Consider the following 7,833-nt stretch of genomic DNA (forward strand, 5'->3'; position numbering starts at 1 on the left):
TTGCCAGCAGCCTACAAAGTGTGATTGGACCTGGTAATGACACACGGCTGCTGGAAATCTCCAATCTTCCAAAACACATACACTGGATTTACCAGGAACCAGCGTCAGCTCGTTTGCACGGTTCAGACTGGTTTGACGCTACTTCTACCTAGTCCATAATTTGTTTATCTAACCTTCTGAATCTGTGATTATGGGAACTTTTCTTATTCCTTTTAGCACATATTTCTTTTACCCACTGCTGTAAAGCAGTCTGGTGGTCACATGACACAAAAGGATGCTCTGAGTTGGTCACCTAGAAAAAGTAACATAGTAAAGAACATCTTTCAAAATACCTGCTAGAGAGTTCTATTCTCTAATCTCAATCATTACATAATCATTACAGAAAATACAAACATTAATAATAATGTCAAAATTACACGTATTGCTAGTTTTAAGATGCAATATGATTTGCATGCAGGCATCTGCCAGCATTACATAAATCTATTTAATTAAATGTGCTTAAAAGCCCCAATTAATCTCTACTGACACCCTCAGGATGTTCAGTCAATGTTTATATTTGAGCATTTCTGCGAAGATGATTTGTTCATCTTTATCTGAGCTGAGAGGACAATAATAATTAGGCTTTTGAAATAATGCAGTCAATTGCAATCAATTATTTACAGTTATAATTAGTGCTTTATTTGTTATTTAATGAGTTAGACAACAAATCACAGCAATATTCAGCACTATGGGTGGAAACTAAAGGTTGAGACTCAAATACAGGAGACTTTATTATCCAGCAATAATTATAATGCGATACTTGGACATCTTGAGTTTACCCTTTTAGCAAATGAATTTTGGCAAACGGAACTAATAATTATAAAACTGCATTTCCAAGAAATGTTATTTTGTAACTTCCAACGGCTTCCGCTTCAGTGGATGAGCCGATGATTTTACTTGGCATGTTTCTCGTTGGACGCCCTTCCAGTCTCAGCACCCTCTAGTCTTGGAGAGACTCATCGCCTGATATATTGGAGTAATACCAAAAATAAACCTTTAATGCCATCTTTTGAAACCAGAATCGGATGATTAAGTGCACAGCGTAGCGGCAGGGTCGCCTTGTTAATATTTAATAAATGATTCATAGCATTAGCCGCTGAGGTCTAATTATTATTCTTGACACTGTGACTTTAATTTCCACTTCCTCTGCGCTCTCTGCTGTCTCGCCATCTGTCTCCTCGGCCGCTGCCAGCTCTGGCTGTGTGTCTTCTTCTATGTACACAACGATCAGCAGTGGCTTTCTGGCCCGTGAGCTTGAATCCGTACACAGCACGGTTTGCTGGCCGTGACCAGCAAGTGTCAGAGAGATGGAGGGAATCATACCAGCAAGCGGGGTCAGGCTGGAGATGTGACGGTTTTTACTTTCTTGTTCCTGCCGCTTGGCTGGCCGCAGTGCTTTGGTAAATCCATCTGGACGTCTTGACTAACTGCACAGCAGAACTTTAAGATTCTAAGATGACAAGGGTCCAATAAACACATGGCCAGAAGTGCCAAAGAAGTTTATAAACATAGACATATATTAATAAATTAACTTGCACTTTGTGGCTTGAAGAGACTTTGATCAAATACAGCTTTGGGGTGTCAAGCAATTATCTCTAGTTTTGAGACTTAAACAGACGAGAAAAAGGAAAAGACATGAGCCAGGAATTAAAATCAAAACAGGAAAAGGCTAATGGGGTTAGCAAGTTAGTGTTTCCTTCATGTAAACATTCATTTAACCGTCCAAATGAGCCATGAAGACATTATGTAGTAAACACTGATTCGGTTTCATCAATCAATTAAAAAAAATGAAGTCGCAAAAAAAAAAGAACTACTTGTTTAACCTCAGTGTCAATGTCAGTCAGCTTTAACGATGCTTCTGGGTTGTTAAAACATTAAAGTTTATGCACTGAGTAAATTGTTTTTTTCCCTCTGCAAAACATTTCAGTGTTATTTTTGTGTTTTCTTATTGGCTTTATGGTGTCCACAAAATGAAGGGAGTCAGTTCCCCCAAATATTGGGACATAGAAACCCCTTCACCACGGTAAGGTGGTAACTCCATGCAGCATTTAAGACACAAGCCTCTGCCAGCAAAAACATTCATTACCAGTTTTTGTGGTTCTTAATGATGGATCTCCAAGATTCATTGTTCTGGTGGTATCCCAACAATAGGCACATATCATCATCACTCTTCTCCATGTTGAGTTGCATCCACAACACACAAACCACATTTTGCTTTATAGCAATGTATAAAAACGCAAACTAATCATAACGCCTGGTACCATTCAAAGATTAACATGTATAACATCAACCAAAACTGCTGTTATCAGTCCATTGAATGACCTTTTTTTCGTCATCCAGCTCCTACTTTACCTTCATTTTCTCCATTTTCTATGGACCAATAGACTTTTAAGGTACTTATAAGTTACACCATATCAGTAACGTGACCATTGGAAATTTGACTGTGAGCCGAACTGATGGTTACAAGTCCTACACATTTAAATATGATAGATGCTTGATAAATTAATATTAGGAATGTATTGTTAAATCTTCAGAAAATGGATTAGAATAAAGCCAGGGGTAAGTGCTTACATTCATTTGGTGCAAAGAAAAATACCTAAACCTAAACTTAGAATATATATGTATATAAAAAAGGGAACAACATACACATGTTCTAGAAAGGTACTTTTAATATTTGTACAGTTTTCAATTTATTTTGCAAAGAAAATACTCTTTTGAAAATTAGGAGTCAACAAGTCAAAAACAACGACCTTTAACAATCTAATATAAAGAGTTCAACTAGTCGTTTATATTTTGCTAAAAAGTGCAAAATTGAATTGGTTTCCAACAAAAACATTTCCACAGTCTTTTCCATTTACTCATGGTGCTAAATACAGTTAAAGATGTGGCCCTCGGTTGCACTTTGTCTGGGTTTGGGATAATGGGAAGGGGAAAAATGGATCTTAAGTGTTGACTGACTGTGGTATGCCATAGAAAAGGGTGATCACCGACTTCTGTGCCAACTAAGGGGTATAGTAGGACCCTACAGGCCTATATATAATGGCAATCTGAACTTGTTGGAGAGGGTGAAGGACAAAGAATGGTAAAAAAGGTCTACAACAAAGAGGTGAAGGTGAAAGAGGCTGTAGATGAAAGTCACGGAGACAAATGTGTTAAAAGAAAACTGAACCTCAGATGGGAAAAGGGGAAAGCAGGAGAAAAAGAATGACTGCACTCAGGTGAGGAAGTCAAGAGGTGCGAGACAGAGATGAATGGTGGAGGTGTGAGCCTCATGTTCCTCTCTTCCTTCTAATCACACACCTACCTGCCCTTCCTTTCCAGCTTGTGTTAATGGCCCTCAGCAGTCTTCTAAATCTCTACCATCAAATCCATTACAAGAAACAAGGCCTTTCAGAATAAAAGCGGCATCATGCCTGCAGGCCACTCATTTCCCGATCCACCTCATAAAGATGATACACATTTATTCTGGATATATGTTTATAGCCTCCTGAATCATCAGCGGACGCGATGTTTCTGTGTTCATATTTGATCTATGACAGCGGCGGGAGCCAACGACGACGTCAGAAGCTCGTTTGAATTCACAAAGGTATTTCCTTAGCAGCACCGGGTCGGAGGAAAGATGTAAATCAATAGCAGTAGAAAAAGAGAAACAAGTGACTGGTGTTTGAGGTCAAGTGTGGATGGATGAAGCCATTATAATGTAGACATTTTAACACGTTTAATCCGGAAATATTATTCTGTAGGAGCTGAAAAATGCAATATGGGTTTCCTTTTTAAATGTATACGAATATTTTACCAAAAAAATGATAAAATACCATTAGGATGATATCGTTGGTATATTTGATACAATTAAACTACAATAATATACTGTTCTTTTCTGTTCTTCTGGAGAGATCTGTCTCATTCTTCTCAATAAATCTCTAAGTCTCTAAGTGCTCCAATGACCACCAGCATTACTTTGGCCTTCTTGTTCCGTATCTAACTCTTCTTTTAGCAGCTGGTATTTTTCTCCATTATATATTACTTTATTTTGCTAGTGCTTAAAGTGGCTACATCTACCATCTCCCTATGATGCTTCTCTATGATCTGAATGTCCGGTTACTTGACCATTGTCTGTATCCGGTAGTCCCACAGTATCTTCACATCACCTTGGAAGGTCTTTTCCCATCTTGACCTTGGGGTCTCCTGTTTATTTTTCACATATGTACCGGCAACTAGAAATCACCTGTATCAAAATGTATTAAATATGGTCGGAATGGAATTACCTTGAATTTGGACCTACTGAACATAAAGTTAATGTGTTGATTAAAGTGTCTCTTAATTAGATCTTGGTCCTCTATTGTACTTATCAGTATGTGTCTGTTTGCATAAAACTCTCTTTTCATTTAAATATTTACTTATTTCTTATTTCTGGAAGTCTTCACCTCCAAGGGACTCTTTGCATAAACAAAGCAGGGCATGATTACAGCTGACTGGAGTAGGAGTAAGGGTATTATTACGTCATAGTGGACTCCGCTCTCGTAACCTCTTGTTCGCCGAGACGAAGGCTTTATAATGTAATAACTTCAAAACATGGTCATGACGAGGTATTTACTGCATCTTGGAGAGGAAGACTTCAACATTTGAAACATGTGAATTAGTCAGGAGAGTTGGGTTTTCACATTAGTTGCCCTTACATTGGACTTTTTTTTTCATTTGGGTTTTCTGCCTCCTTTGTGCCACCTTTTCCCTTGACCTGATTTAGTTGCCCTTCCCCCCTAAACCCAGACTGAGACGTCAGCGGTCTGCATACTAATTGTCAAACCATTTTGACAAGTGTTTTTTTTAGACTGTCGGCCATTAGGCACAGGTGAACTCACAGTCTGTGACAGAAGCGTCTGTCCAGGGTCCTGAAACTGGTGCAGGACAAACAGGAAGAACTCTTCTTGGTGTGTGTGTGTGTGTTTGTGGGGGGGGGTTTAAACAGAGCATACGCAGGACTCTATATTTGACTATGGGAATTGAATACATGAAGCATGAAGCTACAAATAAACCTGTCAAATGAGCTCACATTCATTGAACAAAGTTTGTTATTCCCTAACATTTGCGGTTGGTTACATCACTCTGTTAGCTTACTGTTCCTTTGTCGCAGTCTTTTTTTAAACAATTGTTGTGTTGTTATATTAATTAAGCTGAAATCCCAGTAAAATATTTTGTGCTGAAGGTTTTATAAAATATGATGATAAGGATGAGCAACAACAAATCTGAAGTTTCCATCCGGGATTTGTTTTGTTTGTTTTAAGCACAACAAACATTATTAACTTTTAATAAAAATAATGTCAACTGTTTATGTGTGTTAAGCTATTAATACATGAAAAAAATATGTTGTTTTTACCATTAATGTTGAGGCAAAACTAAAACCCTAACATAATCATATGCTTTTTAAAAATTGTATTTCTTTAGTGTTAATTTAAAGAGTTTTAGCTCCTAGCACTGTCAACTGCCTTCTTATTCTTCTTAAATGTAAAATGTAAAAGGAAATGTAGATTTTACGTTCAACAAGATTTTGTTTTTGATAGATCTTTCCTGCAGCGACCGACTTCAAGCCTTTTTTTTTGTTAATGTTGAATGAAAGTTGTTAATGATTTATTTGATGACTTGATTGAGCTGCAGACAGAGCAGATGTGGGAACTGAGAACATGCACCAATGATGGATGGTGCATCATAAAAGTGTCATTATTCTTTCTAACTTGTCACTGACTGTTATTCTTCATTTAATTCCTAAACATGTCACGACATTTTGACTGTTTGAAAAACCAAGACGATAACTTTTGTGTCAAACCTTGGTCCAAAAGTGTGTCTCACCCCCTAATGAAATATCATACTTCTTTTAAAAAGAAGCTCCTTCAACAAAACTGTATCACCTCAATGGCACATGCTTTTTTTTCGACCAAATGTGATACTTTAAAAATAATCTTTTGCATTTTAATGATTTATAATGATTGTTTATGCTGAACTAAACTCCATAAACTTCAAAAACACTGAATTTAGGAATACTCAAGGGCCGTAGAAAAAAAAGAGATTAAATAAACAACATAAAACTTAAAAGAAATCACATGTAAACTGAAATATTCAGACCCTGTCATCTGATTTGGCCACATGTTGTTCTTATTCTATTTATTTTTAGTCTCAGTATTTTGATATTATTTTCAATAGATTTCACTGTTGTTGATAATGCTGATAAATGTCCAGAGTTTCCCCTCATATTCCTCCCAGTTTTGAAAAAAGGGTTTTATCGTTTGAAAAATGTGCCTTTAGAGGATAGTGTTTTCCAGATGTGAACTAGAAAGTAAGTAAGTAGAGGTTGTTTGTAAAGCGCCTTTAACAATCAAAGACAACACACTGTTTAAAATACATGATTTAAAAGGCCAAGACACATAAGACAAATAGAGGAGTCCCAGAAAATCAGGGAAAAGCCTGAACAAATAAAAATGTCTTAAGATGTTTCTTGAAGGAGTCAGTAGATCATCAAACACAGAGAGAGAGGAAGATCGTTACAAAGCTTAGGAGCAACAGTCTGGAAGAATTTCTCTCCTCTGGTCCGGAAGCGTGTTCAGGAACCATCAGTAGATTCTGATCCACAGACCTAAGAGCTCGAGCTGGGGTGTAAGGCTGGATCAGATAAGAAGGCCTGACTATAAATAGATCTGAAAGTAAGAACCAGAATTTTAAAATTGATCCTGAAAGAAACTGGCAGCCAGTGAAGAGTTTTAAGGATCGGGGAAATGTGAGTTCTTCTACTGGAGCTCACTAGTGATCTAAAAAATATTTAACCATTTCATTAAACGCTCTTTGTCTGAAAGCAATGAAAAGTAAGACACATTTAAGTTTCGAACATGTCGCTTCAGTTTCAATCAATGCATCTTAACAATTGAAAAAAAAAAAAAATTGTATATCTTTATTTCCACACTCTGAAAGTAAATTTGTTGCATCAAAGTTTTTTAAATGCGCACATATATTATCTTGACAGCATTTTATCTAAGTATGTTTAGATTGTCTGGTTTCCTTTGTGTGTGTGCGGGCATAGGTGAGTTTGTCTGTATGTGCTTGTACGTGTGTGTGTGTGTGTGTGTCTTTGCCTGTGTCAGCCCGGTCTGAGTCGCCCTACATATACACTAGTCCAGTCCAATATTAACACCAGCTGTTGTCACAAACTCTAATTTTAGCCTGGACAGGCTCCCAGGGCACGGCTGGGGGTCAGGTTCCTCCTTCCCACTGCTCCTTGTCACAAACACACACGTCAGCTGACTTCCTTAAAACTAGGTCTCCGTTTGTGACAGGGCTTAAAACCCCTGGATATTTATTCACTTATTTACAGTTTCTGTTGACCTCGATCAAGTGTGGACCTCAGAGGCAGCTTTACCCCCCGGAGTGGCAAGACTTACACACTTATAAGTCAGGTTGAAGATCCGACTCCTCAGTGAGGAAGCTTAAGATGACGCCTGACACTTGTTCATGCCTAGAATTTAACTAGAGATCTTGTGAGCTATCTTTATCTCCTCAAAGTCATTTCCAGGTTTTCTTTTTCTTTGCCAAGATTTCATGAAAGTTTAACTAAAATATAGTAACAATTTCCCACACTTCTGAAAATACTCTTCCTTCAGATGTAATTAAAAACATCTTATATCAATTTTATTTTAACTGATAACTGGAACTCTCTTTAAGTAGTCCATACTTTGAACAATTTTTAGCATAATGAATAGATTGTAGATATGATAACACTCCACTTATATTTAAGCCATCTGTAAATAAGTG

The sequence above is a fragment of the Callionymus lyra genome, chromosome 17, assembly GCF_982586985.1.
Source record: "Callionymus lyra chromosome 17, fCalLyr1.hap1.1, whole genome shotgun sequence".
Lineage (NCBI taxonomy): Eukaryota > Metazoa > Chordata > Actinopteri > Syngnathiformes > Callionymidae > Callionymus > Callionymus lyra.